Genomic DNA, 25827 nt, shown 5'->3' with positions numbered 1-25827 from the left:
TGTAAAACACTTGCACTGGTGGTGGTGAAGTTAGAAGACAGAGAGCCGTATACCATCACCCGCATTGAATTGTCAAAGAAAAAACGATATCAAATTACACAAAAAGTTTGCCAAACCATAATATGGAAGCTTATTTAGAAGACCTTTATGCCAAACACGATCAAAAGCCTTATGAAATGTCTGGAGCAACTTTTCATTTAATGAAAACCCCAAACACGACAGGTATTAGAACCTATAGTACTTAATACCGTGCATGGGCTGAATATTGAGAATATGAAAGAAGATACTTGTTGACATTAGACTTGAATTTCTGTAGATTATAGTTACAGAAGCCCATTCAGAAGATTGATTGATTTCGTTTTTTAATGGCTCATTGGCAGCTAAGGCCATAATGCGCCCCATTCAGAAGAAGTGCCCATGGAAGTATCTATGGAAAAGGCATGCAGCAAAAACAGAACATCTATCAGACAGAGAGTGGGGAGACTCTGTTAAAGACGAGTCATTAATTAACCTAACTGCCCTCAATTGAATGGAATCTAGAAGCCGGAGAGAGTATTTGGGTCACCGCCCCAGATGTGCGAACAATATTCCATGGTAGAGCGGATTTGCGATTTGTACAGAGTGAACAGCTGTTTGGAAGAAAAGTAACGCCGAGAGCGAAAGAGAAAACCAAGTTTTTTAGATGCAGAGGAAGCAATATTTGTAATGTGCTTGTGCCATGAGAGATTAGAAGTCAGGGTAATCCCCAAAAGAGAATCGGAGTGTCACCAAAGATAAGCATAGGAGTAGAAGAATCCTTTTTGCGAGATGTAAGACAAGACTGAATTTTAGAAGGATTGAAATCAACTAAGTTATCTCTACCCCACTGAAGAATTACCTGGAGTTCAGCATTTAAGGAATTGGTAATGAATATTCAAGAAGTTGAAGCTGTTTGTGCAAGGCAAAGTTTCTCAAACTGGAAGGTTGAACGCAATGTGCTATCATCAGCAAAACTATGGATAGGATTTCCGATCAATGGAAGAAGGTCATTAATATGCAAGAATAAAAGAGTGGAAGAATGTACTGAATCTTGAGGAACACCAGCATTAGTGGAGAAGTTAGAAGACCGAGCCATCTACCATCATACGCGGTGAATAGTCATAGAGAAAACTGGAAAACCAATCACAAAAAAAACAACAAAAAAACAATTGCATAAAGATCTTCTAAATAAGCTTCCATAAAATGGAAGCTTATTAAGAAGATCTTTATGCCAAACACGATCAAAAGCCTTTGACACTCAGGGAATCCATATTGGCGATCATTGATCAGATGGAAGGTTTTTAGATAGATTAGGAGTTGGAGATTGATGGATTTCGCCATTACTTTATAAAGAATAGAAGTAAGTGCAACGGGACGATAACAGGATGGAAGGAATTTGTCACCCTTTTTAGGAACTGGCTGGATATGAGGAATTTCCAAGCAGAAGAGAAAACACCTTTGGAATACGAAAGTGAAAGGAGGTGACACAAAGCAGGATTTCAGCACGGGGTCAGAACAGGTGGAGAAATATCACCAAGACCTGGTGCTTTCTTGGCATTAAGATTTCAAAATTGCTGTGATATCCATTTTGACGGAAGGTCACAGGAGGCATTGAGTAGAGTGTACTGGGAATGAGGAGGTGGTTTACCAAGGTCACGAATACACGAGTTAAAAGAAAAATAGGATTTACCAGGTCAGCTTTATCTTTAGCTGAAGGGACAATAGAATCATTCGGTTTTGAGTATAGAGATGGCAAAAGTTGCGGCCAGTAGCTTTGGCCAAGAGACCAGAATGCTTGACTACCATTTAGACAAGTAGACTGTTTCTACTCTTCGCCTGTTCTGGACAAGTTTGGATTGATTAATACATGCTTTACAATTGTTGCAAGATTTAGTGTAGGCAGGTAATGAATGTGGAGATTTGGATACAAACCAATTGAGAATGCAACATTCTTATCGTGAACAGCTTTAGCATATTCATGGGAAAACGAATATTTAGATAAAGGGCGAGAGTTTAAGGTGTAGCATAGAATACTGGATTTGACCAAGAATAATTTCTGTGACATGATTTGAGCAATCGCTGAGATCAGATTAAAAACAGTAATCCAACCAAAGAAATCTCGCAGGTCATCCTATTATCCATTCTTATAATGATAAATAACGCCAGGCTGATAATACACTGGTGTGCAAAATTTAAGGACAAGTCAGGTTTTCACCTGTAGCTTCTCAAAGGAGTGGCCTGGATATGGGAAAAGGATACCAAACGAACCTCGTGAGGTACAGAAATGAAGGAAAAAACACCGACACAACAACAGAAACAAAACAGCACCGAAGGACTTTATTCAAAAATGGAAACATAGCACTAGCTGCCATGATACAGATGCATCACTGCCAAAGATGGCATAAAGGGAAGAGTGGTCCTCAGTGGGAGATATGGCCACCCCTCATGTCGATGCAGACTTTGCACAGCCTGTCAATACTTAGAACAATGTTGTTGATAAGTACTTGCGGTAACATCCTCCATTCCTCTGTCAGAGCAATCTTCAGCTGGTGAACATTTTCTAGTGAGTGTGAACGTGCCGCTAGGCGTCTCCCCAGAGCGCCCCATATGTGTTCGATGGGATTTAGATCGACGGGAACGGGCAGGCCGATCCATACGAACAATGTCCCCACTTTCCAAAAGCATATCAACAGTTGCATGGGCGATGGGGTGTGGCGTTATCATCTATAAACACGAACTCGGGGCCAATGGCACCTCGGAACAGACGCACATGGGGAAGGATTACCACAGTACAGTAGTGTGCACCGGTTGCAGTACCGCCTTCTAGTATATGGAGTTGTGTACGTCTATCCAAGATAACGCCTCCTCCAGACGAGAACACCTCGACCGCCATATCATATCGATCCCTTTCAGCAATGTTTGCGGGGTGATACCGTGTGCCAACCTCTCGCCAGATTAGATGACGTCCAGAATCGCTGCCGAGACTGAATCTACTCTCAACAGTAGTAAAGAGTACCTTGAGTAAAGATTTTGTGGTTGTAACCTTTAGAAATAGTGTTGATCCTTAAGTTATTATCATTATATCAGTTTATTTAACAAACACCCTTGTACAGAAATTATCTACGAGGGTGGCTCATACACACAACCAACTAAACTTAGAGTGTAACATTGAATAAAAAATCAGAAAATACATAAAATAAATAAATATGGAGGAAAAAAAAAAAAAACAGATACAGAAATGATACATACAGAAAAATTACAAAATATTGTACATGTACAGAAAAATAAAATTTACAAAATATCATACATACATAGAAAAATGACAGTCATTTACAATATGAATTGATTCTGATTTGTCATTCTGTTGAACAAAATGGTGTAGGCAGGTCCTCAGTCCTATAAGAGTCTTTTGAAGACACTAAATCGTTCATTTCAGATTTTAATGAGTTCAAGGGAGCTTGAACTCTTTCTTGAATTGCATTCTTCATTATATTTGTAGTTTCGTATACAGATCCGCTGCAATGAGTTTCCTGTAAGTCTTCTCATGGCAGTACCTGTGGGGGTCTATTTTGAAGTCTCTAAAGAGGTCCAGAGTATTGGCAGGAAACATCCGCCTTAATCCCTCCGTGTTATGGAGCCCGCCACAGAGACAATGTGGGTAGTGGAGGCGGGCTCCAGGGTGGGGCCTGACCAAAAGATTTTTAATTTGAGGGGCATCTAAACTCATAGTCAGGAGTTGTGCCAGGGTGCAGATGTTACATAGGGTGACCATCTGAATCCATGGAGCTGTGTTAAAGTTTGCATACAGTATGGATTTTGAAATTGTGAAGGAGTTCCCAGCAATCCTATTCAGCCACCGGAGCAGCCAGTATTCTAGACTGAGAAATTTCCTGATATAAGTATTTGGGGCAGAGGACCAAATTGTCGAAGCATATTAAGGATACAGGAACGATACATCTTTGGATATTTTGGGTCACTGGTTGCTGGTTTCGAATCCAAGTTTTGCACAAAACTTGGATTCGAAACCAAGTTCTGCCACGAAAGACAGGCAGCGCCATTGAAGATGAGACAATCACCAAGTTGTGATCTGAGGACCACTCACCTCGACTGTGTACTTGGAACGGTTGATTGTGAGAAAAAAATCAAGAGTGCTGGTGTGTCGTCAGGATTGTCTGCTATTCTGTTAGGTAAATTAACTGTCTCAGCGAGTTCATTAGTAATTGCAAAATGCCTCAACATCTTGACCAGCATGGTCCGTGTGACTAGAAAATGGAAGCCAGCTGTAGTTATGAATATGAAAATCGCCAAGGAACATTCCTTCACTGTTTAGAAATTTGGACTGGAGATAGTAAAGTTTCAAAGATTTCTAAGTGATTAGTGGAGTTCGGAAAACGATAGAGGCAACGGATGAATTTGACAGAATGGGATAACGAGAGTTTAAGCCAGAGAAGGTCAAAAAGAGGACATTTCAAATTACCAAGTCTCTGACAGGGAATATCAGAGCAGACATATGCATAAATACCACCTTTGATGCGATAGGAATCGTACAGCTAATAATTAGAACAACTGAAATGAGTAGTGGTTGAATCAATCGATAATTGGCATTCTGTCAGAAAAAGTACGTCGTGCTCGGCAGGCTGTAAGTGAAAGTGGGAATCATTGATGTTGGAAAATGAGACCCCACATAATTGTGAAATGAAGGAGTGAGTTTTTGGGAAGTTTAGATTTTTCTAGTTTGCCGTCTTTGAAATTTGGTTTCGTCATTTCGAATAAATCATCATCTCAGGGAGAGCGGCGCGTTCTTGTTAGTCGAGTAGAGACTCATTAGAAATGTTAATTTAGCATCTTTTCATCTATGTTGATGAGTCGGAAACTGAAGTTTTAAGTTTCTGTTCAATAGAGAGAAAACATCTTTCGTTTTAATATCATGGGCGCATACGGATGGTATACTAAAAAAATAAAAAAACAACCCTGGAGAAGAACGTAACAGCTGCACATTACTACTGAAGGATGACTGAAATACTACTAGAGTGAATTAGGAGACAGAAAGCAAAGCAAAAGTAAGGGATGCAAATCTTTTTGTTATCCGACTTAGCTTCCGCTGGCTGTAGAAACTTGCTGGATCCAGAAGTGCACCAAAGAACTGTTACCGGGGTCATTACAAACGCCTGCACCACAACCGTTAAACGAAAAAATCTGCTCCCCAGCGCTGTTCCCTGGAGGTCCCCAGAGCTGCAGCGCCTCCGCAGAGAGGTAAATAGCAAAAGGAAAGCTTTCCAATGAGCAAGGAGATCATGGCTGCAGCCAGAGGTAGACGTCATGAGACAACAATACAGAATAGCCAGGAACACCTATATGGCTCTAATCCGCCAAAGGAAAAGAACATCTTGAGAGCATCTGGTGGCATCGACTGGGAATGCCGATCCTTGTGTGGGTGGTATATAAAATTATCACCAATAAACTCCCCACGAGAGAGGTTCTGACAACCACTCTCACACCACAAGGCACAATAACCACTACCTAGGAGCAGTCAATTAATAATATACCTCATTAATAATAATATACTCCGGCCACCAATCTCTAACCTCACACCAATACAAGCCCAACTGTGTATTTCCAATGATTGCTACACCACGCAGGAAACCGAAGAGCCCTTCAACCTCGAACAGTATCAATATTGAAACTCAAGGACAGGAAATTCCCAGGTCCTGACCTTCTGGAGCCTGAGATTGTCAGGAGAGTAGCAGACTACAAGCGTACTTACTGCTGAACCTTTTTAACCATTGTCTGGCAAAAGGATCCTTTCCACTTGATTGGAAATCAGCTAATCTTCGACTTCTCCTCAAGAATCCGAATAAACCGACACAATAGACAGTGGTTGAAAAGGTTCAGCAGTAAATCTAGCATCAACTGCCAACCTCATCGAAGCTGAATTGAACCGCGATTCACTTCTTTTGTCCAAGTTCCATCGGGCTGATATCTGCAACTAAATCTGCATGAAAGATCAATGAATCGGGCTGTGATATTACCTGATTTTAACTTTCAGACCACAGAACCTGACTATTCTTTCACAGGAAAGACGACAGGGATTGGCACACCTAAAACCTGTATCTAGGTTGAGAATAACAAATTTGATTATGACACCAATCGATTTGGACTTCGGAAACATCGACACCTGGACAACTCTCTTCAATAGAAATCTTCAACTCATCATGACAGTCCATTGACTGCTTGGTCTAAACTGGGTTCTCTTACCCCTAAGCCCTGGACCACACTCACCTCATGGATTAATTTCCATTGTTTCTTTGAGGATGCCTTTATCCACACCCTAAAAACCTCTGTTAGTATAACTAAACAAAGCCATAATGAAAATCCATACCGACTGAGATAATAATCCACAACAGCTGTTGTTTGTCGCAAGACTTCTAAATCATCAGGCAGCTAGATCCCTACAATTCCACAATGCATATGACCAAAAATCATGGACAGGACTATGTCCCAGGAAACAGTGCACTAAACCAGCTCTACAACGCAATGAGACAACAAGAAAGTGACGGCAAACCCCGGATGGGATTCTGTCTAAGTATATCAACACGTCTAAATCCTGAATACGCGGCAATATAAAACAACAACCATGGACCGGACTGCATCTCATGAAACGCAATCCACCGAATTGTCACCAGAATTAGAAGAAACAAGGAAGTGACAACAAATCCCGGAAGGGACCTGATCCCACGCAAGACTCCAAACCTAGACATTGGAGACACCAGCATCTTCTCTGCCACAAGCCACGTTGGCAATCAAACCGAGCACTCTAGCCAGCTTTCTTTTACTCTCCTCCCCAGCCGGGGGGTGGGATGAGACAGGGACCCGTCTCCTCCCACCCACCGCCCCTTCTTCCGCCTCGTGAGACATGGGCCTGCCTCACTGACTTTCTGGGGTCGCCTTCTCTATCGGTCCCATACCTCTGTCGTTCCCCCATTCTTCAATCTCTCCCCTACTCTGTATAACTCGCAGTGTACACCCCACACAATTTATCAATTAATAATGTCCAAATTTTAACCGCGCTTACATAAACCACTCTCGGCTTTTTATATTCTAGCGTTAACCACCTCTTTTTTTTTTTTTTCCCCACATAGACCTTTGACACTGAAATCTTCGAAAACTAGGTGGCACGGCGTGCTAGGGTACAAAATAAAATCTACTGGATATCTGACCTGCCTTCCCGGGGTCAAGTGCGGTAACGGTGGATCCCAACAGGGGGTCCAACGGCTAAATGGTCAGAAGAACAACGGTACACAAGACGACACATCCACTTCCCACACACTTTTTAAATCTCTGGCCCTACACAGAGTACACAACTCAGAGATGGAGGAAACCCCTGGTGCAGTCAGACAATTAACACACTTTGCAATTTGCTGTAAATCCCCAGAAAATCCAAATTCGGATAATATATCTCTAGATAATCGAGAATCCATTGTATAAATACAATCAAAAGTGATCATTCGTAAAATTTTTCTGAGAAATCTGATCATCAACTGGTTTATACGAGGCGCTTAGTAAATATTTTTTATAAAGTTAAGCTCTATCAATGTACTCATGCGGTGTTACATTAATAAGACGAATGAACAATTTTAATGGGTTGTAACTTGCTGGACGTAATAACTACAGAAGAAATAAGCTGCGGTACCAGTTCTCTATTAGTTGATTCCGTGTCATTAGAAGTGGAAAAAATTCGAGGAACACGCATGATTCGACATTTACACTACGTTTAACACCTTTATACAAGAATACCGAGGTTGTTTGCCTTGTTAGCATTTGATATTTACTCTCTGTTAAACCCATTCGCCATGTACACAAAGAACTTGCTACGAGATGATATTAAAACACACAGCTCTTGTGCATCTCTATTTTAGATCCATACCACATCGAAATGGTTGTTTTCACATATCGGTTCGCGAAAATAGAGCATCGATCCATTTGGTGTTATATAAAGTGTTCTACAGGATATGTGCGCAGCAGTTTTTCGATTTTCCTTTCCACGTGATCATCGTTACATGTGACAAACGCATTACGGGAAATGTCAGCAACAAGCAACTGCTGCTCATCTATGCAACGAAAATCTGCCTGCTGCTCAATAAAAAGAATAACTTCAAGAACGAAGTGCTAATTTGTTGACATCGCGCGAAGAAACAAAGACACATTTTGTCTTTATTTGAATATCACAGTTCGATAGCCACTAAAAAATCTATTAAGTATTTATAAATTTAATAAGTATTTGCCAATTACCTAAGCGCGTAGAAATTGAAAGAACAAAATCGTGAAGCAGAAGTGGAAGATCTGTATTTGAGTAATACTTCAAATAAAATAGCCTTGTTAGTTTTCAAGATGGTCTCCGGGAGATAACAACAGTAGTATTTGTTGATCAGGTGTTGCTTGGGAAAAAAATCCTTCATTCTTCCTATCACAAATTAGAAAAATTACTCATATTCACAATATGAGTAATTTAGATACAATTAAAACGATGTTTTAATTATATCTCATATAGAAATGATGGGTGCGCTTTACCCATGCGTAAACAAACTTATTCATACTCATTTCTGATGCATTCTCGTTATAAAAGGAGGGGGAACTATATTAGGTGGGGGCTGATGAGAGGCTTCAATATGTAATCCAAAAATATCGCAAATCGTTGAATTGTGCGGTAGTTTTATTTTATTTTAACTTATAGCAATTTGTAAATATCTGCACACACACTTTATAAAGTTCACAAGGTATTATTCTCGTTTCCCATTAATTCTTATGAACAGCCAAAGAATCCTATCAATACATTAATGTAAATTAAACTTTTATTATAAACAATCTTACAGATCTATTGGCGCATCAGCATCCAACTGTGTCGATACAGGACTGTAGAATTACACTTGGGCCAAATAACTGCCATAAAGTTAAAGAAAAAAAAATTGATAAATGGGCTATTAACTTTTTTTTCTTGTTATTATCGTGCCTGACCTGTGTATTTAATCACTCATATGACGGAAGTGTAAAAATCCCCCCCCCCCCATTTTGAGACACGCCTTGCGCATCACAAAGCCCAATGTTAAAAAAAAAAGTCTCTCTTAGATAAGATGCGTACAGTTAGTTTACGTGATTGATTTTCCAGTCCATGCGTCTGCTAAGTTGCACGATGAAACAAATAGTAATTATGTTTACTTAAGAAGAAAAAACAACGTAATTGGGTAAGACAATATTCGAATTTCCCTATGGCCAGCGAGAGCCACAATTCTTGTCTCAGGGGAAAAAAAAAAAAAAAACAATAAAAAAGCAATGATATGTTTTGTTTGATGACCTGTGAAAAATAAAAACCATAAAAGCAGTGATATGTGGACAAAGGTTTTTACAGGGATTCTGACTCGACCGATACCATTATTATTATTTTAAAATCTTTCAATGAAAAAGTTTACACGAATACAACAATAACAAATATTTCGTCATGAGTATAAAGCTTTTTATGCGTTTTAAAAATTATGTCATTTCTTTTCCTTTTTTTATTCTTTTATCATTTCGAAATATTAATGCTTTATTACATTTGCATTATAGCATTTGTTCACAACGCATATAGCTCTCCTCCCCCTCCTAAGAATGAAGGAAACGTGTTCAACAAAACAGCTTAAGATTTGATGGTTTCATATAACTGCAAGGTAAAATAAAAAAAATGATTTCATAATGTTATTTACCAGCAGCTTGCTATACAATACAACGCACAACTGGAAACGCTATTCGTCTTGTAGAACCAAATGAATAAACAGTAAGTGACAATGGCAGACGGGTTCCGAGGCCCGTTGAACCGCAATAGGTTGGTACATGACTGTCAGAGTGGTTAACACGTCAAATCTGGAGGGAATGACAATACTTTTTACACTTTTTACGCGAATATCCCTAAAGATGGTGGAAACTAATAATCACCCTATCTAGGTCCAATTCAGCTCCATTTGAACGCTCGCCTACGGCTTTTCAGAAACTTATTGTGCTGGAAGATATTTTTGCCAAAGTCAAAACCTAATTTGCCTATTAACAGAGCTCTCCAACCAGCTTTTTTTTCTTTTTTTTTTTTTTTTTTGTAAGATACGCATGGAATAGTCTAATTTTTTTTCCTGTTTATTTTTACTAATTCTATTTATTTTGTTAGCAGTATATCAATATTCGAAACTTTGGTTCTCTGCCATATCTTGTCATCAAAGGATGTAGTTCAAATTTCCTAGGCATCCAACTAGGAAAGGTGGGCACTACGTAGAGAAGGAAATATGGCTTTTGACTTTTGGAGAAATATGTCACATAATATCTAGAATTATAGTGTTTCACATTAGTAGCATGTTTTCTTCCAGTATATTCTTTGTGGGTAGTGTTTGGGGTAAAAGCCTGTTAGTTACATTTAACAGGTGAACTGTCCCCGGACACGGTCCCCAAAAACATTTCCATTCAGAGTCAAAAGATCTGAAACTTTAAAACCTTTATATTACTTACTGTTCAAAGGTCAGACTTAAAGCATTTTATAGTCAGCACTGCGAAATGTTTTAAAAGTGCTAGTCACCATTGTGCTTTTTTGATGTTGTACCTTGAAAAACAGTTCAGGGTGGTTCAAGGTAATTCTGTCGCTGGTTTAGAAATTAATTCTTTTTAAAAAGACAAACTCCTATTTCTTGCTAATAAATATATCAAATATTTTATAAAAAGAACTGCAATTAATAAGATAAATAAAAAATACAGGCAACAATACTTACTTTTTGATTCAAATTGTTAAAATCAAAACTCAGCGATGCATACTTCCTCTCCAAACTTTGCACATACCATCTGATGTCAAACGTTTGCACTACATAAATTTTATCATACTGCAAATAAATAAATGTAGATAATGGAAGGCTCTCCCATTATTTACCTACCTTTATATGAGGCGCAATTAAGCATCGAAATACCATTTGGGGAACACTACATTACAAATAAATAGTATTATACTTTTTTCTTCACAAAAGCACTCATTATTTTTAATGCAGTACCGGGGGTTCGTCCTTAGGAGGCGAAACGGGCGCAACGTGTCTGGGCCTTGGACCGAAAAGGGCTCCAATTCCAATAAAGGGGCTCACTCCAGCCAAGGAGAACGCCTCCTTCTCGTCTCCAATATCAACTCTCACATGAGGGCCTCCCGAACTCTAAAAACCGGTCCTGCGTAGCACTGACCTTATAACTTAATATTTATTTTACAGAAATAGTCCGAAATTTATTCTGTGACGAATTTATAATCCCTAAACAAGAAATCAACTGATTTTGATCAAGAATTGAACAGATCAAGTAATATAATTCTGTAAATTCTTCACAGAATAAAGTTTAGTTACTTGTAATAATGTAGAATATATAAATTAATAATGATATACTCCTTTTTTAAATTAAAAAAAATTAAATTTTGAGGCGACGTGTACAATATATTTCATCAAAACGAAATAATTTTTTATTTTTTTCTAAAGTGAACATCTTAAGTCGTTTTATGCTCTGTAAAAGGTTTTGTACCTCATACCAAAAGATTAGAAATTGTATCACATTCGTTTAACCAACTACCATAAAATCAATTCCTTTAAAATTTCTGTTGCTGAATTTATTTCTTGTAATTTTATCAGACACTAATGTAGAGGACAAGTTTTCAGTCTGATAACAAATTGCTGGACTAATTAAAAATATGGCATGTCATTGTGGAGATTAGACAAAATATTATACGATTAAAAATAAAATATAAATATGCCCTGAAATGCTTTTCGCCAGAAATTAAAAGCCGATAAAAACCATTCAAGAAAAGCGAGAAATATTCATACAAATAAAAAAACGTTATTATTGTAAGGCCAGTCAGAAAGCATTGAAAACAAACCATTACATTTTCTATGTTTCGTTAAAAGTACATAATTCAATATTGTGCTAAAATAAGGAGGCGTACCATTTCTATTATTATCATATAGTACAGCCAATTTCGACTTTATTTCCAATTGCAATCCACAGAGATTCAAGTCTAACGTCAACAACCTATAGCACTAATTACTATATACCGCGATCACTTTTTCGTGTTTAGGTCATAAAAACTTCATTTCGAAGTTTCTTTAATATTTCAGGTTATTTCTGTACAAATGAAACCTAAACATTTCAAGTTTGTTTTTTTTTTTAACTTTAAACATCAAACGCACAATTTTAAATAATTTAGCCGGCTTCTTAGCTGCATGAATGAAATAAGAAATCACAGCCAAAGGCTATTAGAATACTCTTATTCAAAACAACGCGCAATTAATTCATATGATAATTAGAAAGAATATCAAAGACTTACTTTACTGTGAGGAAGCGAAATCTTTAAAAGCCACTAGTCCAAAGTAATATCCCGGTAGGAGAACACAAAAATAGTTTATCAAAATAAACGGCACACATTAAAACTTCCAAACACAACGTAAACGCAACGAAGAACTGGAAAGTAAAGAGGAAACTGCAATTGCGCTACCTATATTTACTTTAAGAACTAAAATAACCAAAATGCGTAAAGCTGTAAATAATTAACATATTACTCTTCTTTAATTACAAGGCAGAAAATTATCACAACTTTCTGAAGGCAAAAAAAATCAATTAATTTAAAAATATATTTAGCATTATAATTCACGTTGTTTTCACAAAGTACTTATTAATGCAATCCATCTAAGCTTCAAGGAATTTCTTGCTGACCAGCTATAAAACAAACTGTACCCAGGGCCGTGTGAAAATGGGAATCTTGAAGCGACAGGCCCAGGCGCTATCTCATAGGAGCGGCAAAATGTAAAGAGATGGCATTTTGTTATTAGCACGGGCTGATTAGTCTTCACATGGTTTATATACTAATTTATACAATTCATACTTTGTACAAATATAATTTGTACTTATCAGTGTAAATATATATACAGTGCAAATTGCACCGATGAGCCAAAACATTATGACCAGCGAGTTGTTATTCAAATCGCTTAACTGCAGGTGAACTACGGTGCATGCGCGGGTAGGGACACGGTATAAAAAACGCCTGATACTGAGCTCCGTTCCTCTTGTTCTTCAGATGGGAAAGGCAGCGAACTTAAGCAAGTTTGACAAAGACCAAATTTTAATTGACAGACGACTAAGTCAGAGCATATCAAAAAAAAACTAAAACCAAATTATTATATTTAGGCCATCCGAATAATTAAATTCATCTGCCGTGCTCTGTCATGTCTGCGTGTGTTCTATGGTCGATTTGCCTGTTTGCTGGACAAAAAACCACAATTTCTGGGGGGAAAAAACCAAACTATCTACGCCTGAGACCGACTAACTCAGTCACGGAGTGAAAAAAGCCCATTAAAGTTCCTCGCGTCATCGACGGGATTCGAACACGGGCCTTTTCCACCCGGTGTGGGGAGGGCGATATTACTGTGCTAACCGCGCAGACAAGGTCAGAGCATATCCGAAATGGCACGGCTGGTGGGATGCTCACGGTCAGCCGTGGTCAAAACCTACCGAAAGTGGTCCGAGGAGGGAAATCCCACGAACCGCTGGCGAGGTGTTGGATAACCACGGCTCATCGATGCCCAAGGTGAGCAAAGGCTCTCCCGGATCGTACGTGGCAACAGAAGGACGACTGTGGCGCAACTCACCGGTAATTGGAATGCTGATGAAGGGAGTAATGTGCCACAACACACAGTACATCGAACCCTGCTGAAAATGGGGCTGTGTAGCCGCAGGCGGCTCCGAATGCACATGCTGACCACGGTTCATCGGGGACAGCGCCTACAGTGGGCACGCGAGCATCGAAACTGGACCTTGAGTGATTGGAAGAAGGTCGTCTGGTCCGATGAATCACGTTTCCTGTTGTACCGTGTGGACGGCAGGGTACGTGTGCGTCGTTTACCTGGGGGAAGTGATGGCGCCTGGATGCACTGTGGGAAGAAACCAAGCAGGTGGTGGTGATGTCATGCTTTGGACGATGTTCTGCTGGGATACCCTGGGTCCAGTCATCCATGTGCCGAGCACTCTGACGTCTACCACCTAGCTAAACATCATTGCTGACCAGGTACACCCTTTCATGGCAACGGTCTTTCCCTCTGGCAGTGCCGTCTTTCAGCAGGAAAATGCGTCATGCCGCACCGCCCGGATTGTTTGAGACTGGTTTGCAGAACATTTGAAAGACTTCCAGGTCTTGCCCTGGCCTCGAAATTCCCCAGACATCAATCCCATCGAGCATCTGTGGTTTGTGTTGGAACAGGAACTCTGATCTTCGGCGTCTCAACCACGGACTTTACAGGAGTTAAAGGATCTTCTAGTTATGTGTTGGTACCAGATACCAGAAGACACATTTAGAAATCTGGTAGCGTCCATGCCTCGCTGGGTACAAGCCGTTTTGGCTGCACGTAGAGGACCAACATCATATTAGGTAAGTGGTCATAATGTTTTGGCTCATCGGTGTATATTTGTACAGTATACTACAGGGTACAGTCACATTATTATGACCACCTACCTAGTGTCCAGAATATGAGCTTTCCGCAGCATGCATCGCAGCCAGCCGCAGTGGGAGGGGGCTCAATAAGTCCGCGGAAGGTTGCTACAGCTATCTGTGACCATGCAGACTGCAGCGCACCCCAGAGTTTCTGTAGTTTCCTTAGTGGAGGATTCATCCGTCTGATGTGTCGATCGAGGTGGCCCCATAGATTTTCAATTAGGTTAAGATCCGTGGAATTCGGTAGCCAAAAGAGTAGCTTGAATTCTTTGTCGTGCTCCTCGAACCACTCACAGACAATTCTGGCGACATGACATGGCACATTGTTTTGCTGATAGATACCATCGCCTGCGGGGAATACGGTCAACATGTACGGGTGTACCTGATCGGCGACGGATCGATAGGTAACCATTTGCGTTCAGGGTGTTTCTATAGGTAACCATTTGCGTTCAGAGGTATCAGCGGACTCAAACCATGCCATGAAAACCAAACCATAACACGGCTCCCACCGCCTGCCTTCTGCCATCAGTGTCTATTCTTGGAGGTTTCACGCCTAATACGCCACCGTCCATCCACTCGGTGGAGCAGAAACCGTGACTCATCGAAGAAGGCCACCCGTTGCCACTCGGCCGGGTTCCAGTGTCGGTATTGGTGTGCAAACTGACCGCGTTGTTTGCGACGAACGGCCGTCAGCATGGGTGCTGTCACCAAGCGTCTGCTTCGGCGCCAATTACGCAACAGGGTTCGCGTAATTGGCTCCGTGTTGGAGACCTTTCTGGTGGCCCCACGGTTCATTTGGACGGCCAGTTGAGCAACAGTAGCGCGCAGATCGGTCCTGACCAACCGTTTCAGCCAAAGTTCACCTCTGAGATCAATGGCGCATGGGACTCCAAATTCCCACGTAGGGACGTAAAAACTGTCCCATTCGTCCAGTCTTTATACCCTTTCACCACTGCGGCATGAGAGCATTTCACAAAGTCCGCTGTTTTGGAAATGCTGGCACCCCTGGCCCGATAGCTGATGATCATGCCCTGTTCAGGTCTGATAGGTCGCGTGCTTTGCCTATTATTATTATTAGCCATATGGTGCAAGGAAGTCTGAGGCTTATGCTGCACCAGCCAAAACAAACAAAATACCCGAGTTACCCTGAGAGAGAGACAGAGAGAAGTAGAAAGGAATCACCAAGAAACAGAAGAATGATAATATCCAGCTCAGGACACTAGGTGTGCCAAGCCATACTCACCAGATGTGAGCTCCTGGGGTATGGCAGAGGCTGTTACTGTGTTCACGGATGCCGAATATCAAGCCTTATGTGCTTGCGGTGTGTGAACTTGACACGTGCGCTGTATGATTTGCTAGGCGTGTGTGATGTCTGCATTGGGGGGTTTTCATAATATTGTGACTGGACATATTGACATGGTAATAGGTACTTTAGACAATGTGCTTACGGACTACGGAAGAAAAAAGAGCTTTAAAAAATAAATAAATAATTTAAATAGAATTCAGCGATTTTATTCAAACAACAAAATTCTACAAACTAAATTTTAAATTCAGATTTCTAAAATAAATTATTTCTTCGAAATTTTCTGTTAGCAAAATCATTAACAACGTTGTTAAAGTTAGTGTTGCGAGTAAGGTTCTTCTGGAATAAGCGCTGTAGCAATTCACTTCAAAGCCAAAGTTATATAGAAATGCTTTTGAATTTATTTAAAAACAGAAAAAAAAAAAAAAAAAGAATTAATGAAAGGGCATTTTAACGCGCTTTATATAACGCAATGAAATCTCTGAATCAAAAGTGACTAGCACGCAAGAACGCCAAAAGATAGTCTTGCATGTCATAGGAGCGCTCCATTTTGAACTATCTGCATTATTGTTGTTGTTTGGAATTTTAAAGCGCAAAAACTGATTTGACTATATTGCGTCCATCTTTACGAATTTATAGTTTTAACAGAACAAAATGCTTTCATGAATATTTTATTGTGAACAGTGTCGCCGAAGGCGAATATTTGATATAATAGGCAACCTGCCATGTAAATTCAGAGTATCCAATAGAAATCGATCTACCACCTTACAGAGCCGCATATTACGAATATTTTCATGCCTATAAAAACACAGGTTGACATCACATCACTTTATTCCCCTTTTTTGGCCTGCTTACAGGGTTAGTCGTAACTCCAGTACTCAGGATTGGCAAGTCATCGTCGTTTAGATGATCCTTTGAGATGGTGAGCCGTTAGACGACTTGAAGCCGGGCAGTTGCAGGTGGAGGTGGCATGTTGGCTTAATGACTCACTCAGTGTCGCCGAGACGACACTGCGTGACACCAATCAGATCGCCTCGCAGGTGCCTAGTCTCCAGACACTGCAATTTGCAGAACTGAAGCCTGTCCTAGTAAGACCACCCTTTTCTTCACTTCTCTAATCTCATTGCCCTTCTCTGCTTCCCTTCCAGCAGATCTACATCCTTCTTAAAATGATTTCCCCAGATTCTTCCTGTATGCAGTACTCAATATGAGGTCTGACTATGGCCTTATACAATTGGATAATCACTTCTTTATCCCGTCCTGCCAAGTTCCTGTATACCATAGACAAAACCCCACGAGCCGTCCTCTTAGTCTGTTCATTTTTAAGTCCTCTTCTATTTCCCTTTCAGTTTGCCTTTCTCCCTTGTTACTGATATTGAAAAATTTCAAGAAACAAACTTGTGTACATACTTTCTATTAGGCTACGATCTGACCGCTGAACATGGGAAGACAATGGCTCAATTTAAATCACACAATTTAGACTATCGCTATATTCGTTATATAGCGGTAGTCTTTTTTTTTTTTTTTTTGATTTGGTAGTTGTTGGCGCATCGGCTTCTGTGGCCATATTGCACCTCCCAAGGTTTTTGCAGTACTTTGATCCAAGCCCGAGGCGAGAATCGAACCTGCGACCTTTGGGTTGCCGAGCAGGTACTTTACCCACTCGGCTAGCCCGGTCGGCTAGCGGTAGTCTAAATGTAATGTTTTTAATTTACATTATTATAATTACGGTGTTTGGGACAACAATTGACGTTGCCTTCAATTCAGAGAACTTTCTAACAACACTATGCTATATGAATAATTTTTATTGCAGTTAATATAATAAGTCTGCTTACTTCAATACATTTTTTAATAACACAACTTGACATCTGACTTTTGGATTACTTGTTTTAATTTTTCTTTGCCGTATGGAGCAGAATGTCAAAATGTTAGAACATCGACACATCAAAACACAGTGAATACAGGTGAAGGTGTATTCAGCTGTCTGTGAGAATCAATGAAAATAATTTTTATTAATTTAGATCTAATATGGTCGCCTGATAATACTTTTGGAGTTGCTATGGTGGTTGTTGTTGAATGCAATATTAATACCAAAATACGGCACCGTTTGAAAAATGGTATGGGATAAGATACTCTCTTATTCATATACTGTCCCTATTAGACTGAGGAAAGCAAAAAGAGGTGTAGGAAAGTGATCGTAGGAGAGGAAGAAGAAATGCCGTTGAAAGAGAAAGGAACAGTTACTCCTCACACTCAGTGAACTCAAACACTCATGAATTCCCCGAAGAGGCAATGCTTCCCCATTAGGGAAGGCTGTTGTTACCTATTTGCGGTAACGAGGGACTCATTAAGATCCCCCACCCCACCTGGCACCGTTTTCGCGCCATTTTAAAATACTGCTGGGTTTAAAAAATATGTTATCATCCACGCTATATTAAAACACCGCTGCGTTTAAAATATATTGCCATCCGCGCTAGTTTAAAACACTACTGTGTATTATCATACGGGTCATTTTAAATACTGCTGTGTTATATATAAATATTTAATTTTGTAATTTTTATTAGCATCGATATTATTAATATCTATGCTAAAAAAGTAATAAATTCGACTCAAATTTTTATGACTGAAGATATGTTTAATATTTTGATGACGTAATGCGCCAATATTATATTGCATATATTTTTTACTTATTATTATTAGAGGGCGTTGGTCATCAAAATAAACTGTTAATAGTATATCAGTTTAAACCGCCAAAACTGATTCGCTTTGACGACATTTTGAAAAGTGTTTATGTTGTTATATTTATGGTCAATTCTAGTTTACTTTATGTTACCGTAAGTATAACTTGTGATGTGTTATCTTTGATGCTAGAGGTATTGTCTGGAATAATGCATTGTGTGATAATTATAATCAGTTTATTGATTAATTGATGTAAGCAGATTGTTCAAAATTATTAATTTGCAATAAATAATGGAATGCTTGTGCTTTTCCCCGTTTTGGATGTAAAACAAAATACGTACTGTGCTCTGTATTTGACTGAGTTTCGAAAGCCTTTCCATCTGGATTTAAAATGGTTGCATACAAAATCATTGCTGTTCATTGGCAAGGTTTTTTTTTTTTTTTTTGTATCATATTTTTAAAACTATTAAAGGATTGGTTGGTTTAGTGTTTAATGGACTATTAAAGGAAACTAGTTTCATGCTGTCTTTATTTAACGTAATTAATTCTGTATATTTGATTCAAGCCTGCCAGAAGGACTCGTTTCTAATTCCAAAATACGCACGCACACACACACACACACGCCCACGCGCACATGCACACATTCCAATTTAATTTTTTTTGAATATATATACAAAACATACATATATATTCCAATTTAATTTGTATATATATAGATTTAATTTTATATATATATAAAACGGAATAATCCATTATGGACAATTAGCTGAATAGCCATTATGGAAAATTTTGATTAATCGATTATGCCAATTACATTATTAGTATTTTGAATGAGAGAGAGAGTTCAACCTCGTGTGTTCCGCGATACACAGTCTGCTACCTGCATAGCAGGTTGGATTTTTCACCGAGCAGATTCGCCACGAATTTTTCGCCCTCTTCACTGCTCGGGAATACTTAAATTCACCAACACGACTTGTAAATTGTGAATATCCTCAACAGATTTCCTTATACAATGCTAAAATTGAAAAAAACAGATGTTTATATAGATCTATCAGAAGATTAAAAAAAAAAAAAAAAGAAAATGAAAAACTACCTCTTTCATTAGCGAATAAAATAATTTTCTAGTTTTCTGAAGTCCAATCTCGGCGCTGGGGCCCCATTCCCATGGAATCGTTCGATTTTGAAGTGAAATTTCTTTAGGTGCGCTGCAGCAGTTTTCAGATGGGAATAACTTGCGTTCGTCGATTGACAAAAAAAGCAACGAAAATGCGATCGTTGCCATAAGTAAACGCATTACAGGCATTCTAAACAGCCAACTCTTGTACTATGTCCAATGTCACGGTTCTTGTACGGTCATCGAAGTTAGGCAGTGGTAGGTCTGGTTAGTAATTGGGAGGGTGAACACAGGATGTAGTTGACTTTTTTCTTCTTTTGTTAAAATAAAATGTTCTTCCGATTTTCACGTATCATTTAATTTTGTTAATGGTAAGATAATAAAGTGCAAGTCTGCGCTTTATATCATTACTTTTATAGCCTGTGGATAATAGTCCTCCTATGTTCGCTTATTAGAATTAAATAAGCGTTAATAGAATTAAAATTAAATTCGTAAACGTGATCATAATGACCGGCGCTAGCTACATGTCGTATAGTGTACGGTATTTTGTTATGGAGTGGCCATTGCAAAGTGATTTGATCGTACGGTGAACCAATCATAAAGCGGGGGTCCACTGTAGTGATCGTTGTATTGCGTATACTGCCTTATACTTTCTTCTTCGTCAAGAAAGTATACTGCGTATACTTTCTTGACGATTTTTGTCCATCCGTGGATGGACAAAAATCGTCAAGAAAATGCGACGCGAAATGATTCATTCCACCCCCACACCATCTTATCACTCTGTACTAAGCAAGAGAGACGCGTGACCCAATCAGTACCCCTACTGATTACGTCATGCTACATTTCGTCATTCTCCACCGTATTTAATAAAAAATTTCAACTGAAAAAATTAATTCAACTTGTCGAAGACTAACAGTGAGCGGTGTAAGGCGTATAGAGCAGGTATACGTGCAATGCGACCACCGAAACCACTTCCATTGAGTACAAAGGAGAGATCTAAGTTATTTCGACAGCGGAAGAAATGACGGCGAGCGATGGAGTTGAATAAAGAAGCCGGAGAAGTCCATCGACATCTTCAGAGCCTTACATCTCCCCAGAAATGTTAGAAGTGAAAACACCGAAGCATCCATCCACAGTTTAAACGTACATTCCTTGATAATGATTTCGGTTAAGTCTGGCTTTGGTTCAAGAACGAGGTGAAGATTGAAGCAGCTCGAGATCATGCTCTTCTTCAAACAGCATTTGCAAATGAGGATGTAAGTCAAATGTCGGCCTGTAACTGCTGCTGCGACTCTCTCAAGAACAAAGTAATTTCGACTCTGTAGAAGTCAGATGGTTTTAAATATCATCCAATGCCACAGCACTTGCGAAGCTAGCTTTGGTAACGGAACGTCTCATATCTCCGAAGCTCCCATTCATGCTGATACGTCGCCTGCGACATTCATACGGTCAATCCAGGATCCACGGTCAAGTGATAAATGTTCGCCTAAGGTAGTTTCGCTTAACTTCCGCTATGCGTGCTCGGCACACACTTTTTTTTTTTTTTTTTTTTTACAGAAAGTGGCTTTCGTATAGACACCCGACTGCTAAATCCTAGATTCTACAACTCCCACATAGTTCGGTTGGAAACGGGTCTTTCTTTGCCTAAATTGAATTTTTCAGTCATTTGCTGCACACGATCTTCTGTTCTGATGCATATTCGGTTTAATTGCCTTATTATATATCTTTATTGCAGGCAGTGATTGGTTACATGATTGCCTGATGCAATAATACCCACAACAGCGACAATGCTAGGGGTTTAGCATTAAATATTCGGTATTCAAAGAATACCGAATACCGAAAGAATACCGACAATGCTAGGGGTTTAACATTAAATATTCGGTATTCAAAGAAAGAGGCCGAAGGCCTCTTTCTTTGAATACCGAATTTCTGCTGCATTTCTTCCTTTTAGAACTGCATTTTTCATGCGTCTTCCACTCATTGCATACTTTTGAAATGGTTGCTTTCGAAACACCACTGATTTCCGTTGTTTTCTCAATTGTGACTCTTGTAAATGTGCTCCAACAATAACGATCGATCTTTTTGAAAATCGGGTGATCACCCGTCTTCCCCATGACTGGATCGATTGAAAAGCCCCACAATACAATAATTATCTCTTATCAAGGAACTTGTGGTCATGCTATGCAACAACTTATCCTTGAATACGTACGGTTAATTATCTGGTGACGCCAGTTGCAAAAGGTTTCTAATTTTTTGGCCACTGAGCATATTTTTATTCCGTATACTTACCAGAGTAGTGTACTGATGTTCCAGTTTCTAGATAAGAAAATCTGGTTAGCCAAATTTAAACGCGACATGTATTGATATTATGTTCGGTATTATTAGGGGGAACTGCTGAAACTTGACTGAAACTGCTACTGCTAGCAGTTTCAGTGAAGTCTCGCGTTTTATAACCTGTAAATTAAAGCAATTAAAAAATCAGAATGCATAGTGCAGGATTTAGTTAATATTTTATACGAAATATTAAGGTTATTCTTTTAATCAATTAATACCTTGGAACGAGGGCGTTACGTGGATGTCCGTCTTAAAGATTACAAATAATAATAGAATTAAGACTATCTTGTGATTTTATTAAGACTTTATTATCTTGACTTAAAGGCTGCATTTCAAGAACACGTCTCGCCATCAGTATTCAAAACTGGAACGCATAGAAGGTTCTTCGACATGCTTTCTAGATATAAGGTCCTCTATAAGCGTTCCACTTAGGTATGAAGATGAGATAGAGTGTCGTGTTGAAACAACCTTTAGTTTTTTTGTATTATTTTTAGTATAATCACATGGCAAGAAGTAGCTCTCTCTTTGTGCAGTTTAACTTCATTTTAAGTGAAAATTCACAAACTTAACAAGAGATCATAAGCTAATTGTATGTTGGAGGGAATATTTTGCGTATCACTGGGAGTTAGCTAAGTCAGCTAACTCGCAGAATAATTATTATAAGAATAAATGGTATTATTCTTATATATATATGAAAACTTACATTTGAAGGTTATTATTATAGGGCTTGTAATCGTGAGTTTCTGACTCAGTAATTCTAGGGAATAATCTTCAGGTGAATATTCTGAGAATATTACTGCTTGCATTACTGCTTAAGGAAATGAAGTATGCTGCTTAATCTGCGAAAAGTGAAAATATTTCAAATGAAACTAATGGGATCTACTTTCCACTTGTTTCTACACATTAAGCACATTCATTGATAGGGTTTGCCAAGTACAGCCCCCGTTACAGGCACCTATTCATTGCAGGCGTCGAAGGTGGATTAAATGAATTTATAACTTATTTTAAAAATATGTTTATTGTTATCATCTCAATCCATTATTATAAAAAAACATTTTTTTTATAAAAGTGCCATTTCATGTATGATAATTTAATAATTATTTTTCATTATTTAATTCAAAATATACATTAATATTATAATATCATTATTTTTATGAAAAGGTACATTTCTTATTCCTTGTGAAGTAACGGAACTTGTTTCAGTTTTGTTTCGAGTTGTACCCACGAATCCTTCCTTAAATTGCAAATTTGGAGAACAATTTTTGCTGCGCAGATGTAAATTCGGTTTGCCTTGGCCTGTTAAATGAGTTACAACTTGGTGCTACTTATAATTTGTGACCTCCTGCTCAAGACTTAAATTAAAATACCCCTTCAGGATACCAGGGATTCTGCTTCACTTCTCGTATATTGTAAATTTATTTTGGATCAAATTGAGAACACGAATTGTAAATAGGTGCTTCTGTTTCAGTGGGTGTCCTCTGTTTTTGATTCATTTGAGAGAATCAAAATAATGGAAAAAATATCTCCGTTATAATGGTGCTGCTGACTTTCTGCTATAGTTATCTTCAACTGAGGACAAAGTCTTCTGTAGTCCGGTGAATGCAAATAGGTTTTATTTAGCAAAATAAATAAAAATATTCTGTGAAATATTTGTTGGCAGAATGATGAAGCTCGCTGTGTTATTTTGACACCTTCCACTAGAATTGGCGTAGGTCGAACAGCCCCAGGGGCTCACATCTGGTGAGTATGGGCTTGGCACACCTAGGGTCCTGAGCTGGATATCATCATTCTTCTCTTTCTTGGTGATTCCCTTCTCTCTCTCTCTCTCTCTGGGTAACACAGAATATTTTTTTTTGGCTGATGCACCATGTGGCTAATAATAATTCGGTACATGAAGATGTTATACTATTTTTCGGGTTCACATATCGTGACGTTCAGATTGGGATTCGCGATATTACATTTCAGCTATCAGGCGCTCGCACGAGTCAGTATTTTAACAGTGAGATATGGGAGGAGTACTGTTCTTCCCATTTTGTCTTTGTATAAAAGTCGGGAACTTGATTCATTTACCTAACTCAGTGGTTTTCAACCGGGGTACCGCGGCACCTTAGGATGCCGCAAAAAATTTGCAGGGGTACCACATAATTGGAGAGTAGGGGTGCCAAAAAAATAAAATAAATTACTTAAGGGTGCCATTATTAAAAAAAGGTTGAAAACCACTGTGACCTAATTGATATTGTTATGTAAGTGAAGTACTAAATATAATATCGAGTTCCCAATAGATACTTGACATTCGCAATTCAACTTAAAAATGAGTGATTTTACTGAGTAATCAATTTATTTACATCAAATTTTGTTTAAAATTAGGGAAAAGCGCAACAGTTATCCCCAAACGTTAAAACAGCTTCTGGAGAAGATACTATTTGCTGTTCAAAGACTTTTCAGTGGTTTGCAAAGACTAAAGAGAGGATCCCTTGTGCTATGAAGATGATCCTTGTTGTGTCTGCCTATCAGCTTCTAAAACTAAATATTCTACATTTGGTTTTATGATCCGACCAAGGATGAAGTTGCTAACGAAACTGATAGTTCTTATGGGATATATCAAATCAGTTTTAACAAGAATTGGGAATGCAATATGTTTCAGCCAAGTTTGTGTCTTGCATCCTCACTGATGATCATAGGGAGCAATAAGTTCCCACATATCTTTATTAAACTGCTGTCGCTGGCCCACAGTTTCTTTCTGCCATCATTACTGGTGACAAATCGCGGGTGTATTTCTATTACTCAAAATTAAGGCTTAGTCCTCTCACTGGAAGACTGTCTTCTCTAAGGCCCAGAAAAGCAACACAATCTTGATGAAATGAAGATCTTGTTTGTCATATTTTTTGATTCCCAGGATATTGTTCATTATGAATTAGTTCTGCAAAGTCAGATAGTAACCCTGGAATACTACAAACAATTCTACAGTAGTTGCACAATGCCGTTCAGAGAAAATGCCTGGAAAAGTGGGCTTTAGTGGATTGTCATTTGGATCATAATAATGTCCCTGCACATTTGATGCTTCCCCAAGGGTGGATTCAGCTGTGTGCACAAAGGATGTCTCCTCCACAACATCCTTTTGTAGCAAATTTATGGTGGTTGGGACAAGATTATGGTAATCTTGTCCCAATATTTTCTTCACCTTTGAGAACCTAATAATTTAATCTGAAGAGGAATCTTAAAAGGAAATTACACAGGAAAAATCAATTTTTTTTTAAAAATTATCAGTTTATTAATCAAACACCTCTGTACAGAAGTTTTCTAGGAGGGTGGACTATACGTACAGTGGCAGACAAAAAACTTCATCACCTTAAAGATATTGTTTGATTACAGTCATTTTGTTTGTTACAAAGCAAAGGTATTGCATCAGATAACGCTTCTATTGCATCAGACAGTAATTGCAAGGTATTGCATCAGCCCTCTTATATAAATACGGCGTTGGATGGATATACACGCTCATTAGTATCCTGTTTTGTGAAGGTGTACGCATGGCTTCCTATGCTCAGTTGACACCAAGAAAAAAAAGTGTAGCTGTTGTTCTGTCCCAGGAAGGGCTTTCTACGCGTGCTAACGCTGATAAAATAGGCTTCCATCAGTTAACAGTATCCCGGGTGCTGAAATTAAAGCGTGAAGCCGGTGATGTGAAGGGAACACCTGGATCAGGCTGTAAGAGAGTGAGTACGCCTTCCCAAGATCGATATTTGAAACGGCTATGCCTTCGTAATCGCCATGCTAGTGCTCCTGATCTTAAACTGGACTTTGAGATGGTCTCTGGTGTTGAAACAAGTGCACGAACTATCCAAAGATGGCTTTCGGAACGTG

This window comes from Mastigoproctus giganteus, chromosome 8 (assembly GCF_048544385.1).
Source record: "Mastigoproctus giganteus isolate SK-2022 chromosome 8, ASM4854438v1, whole genome shotgun sequence".
Taxonomy (NCBI): Eukaryota; Metazoa; Arthropoda; class Arachnida; order Uropygi; family Thelyphonidae; genus Mastigoproctus; species Mastigoproctus giganteus.
Note: the sequence above shows the minus strand (reverse complement) of the source record.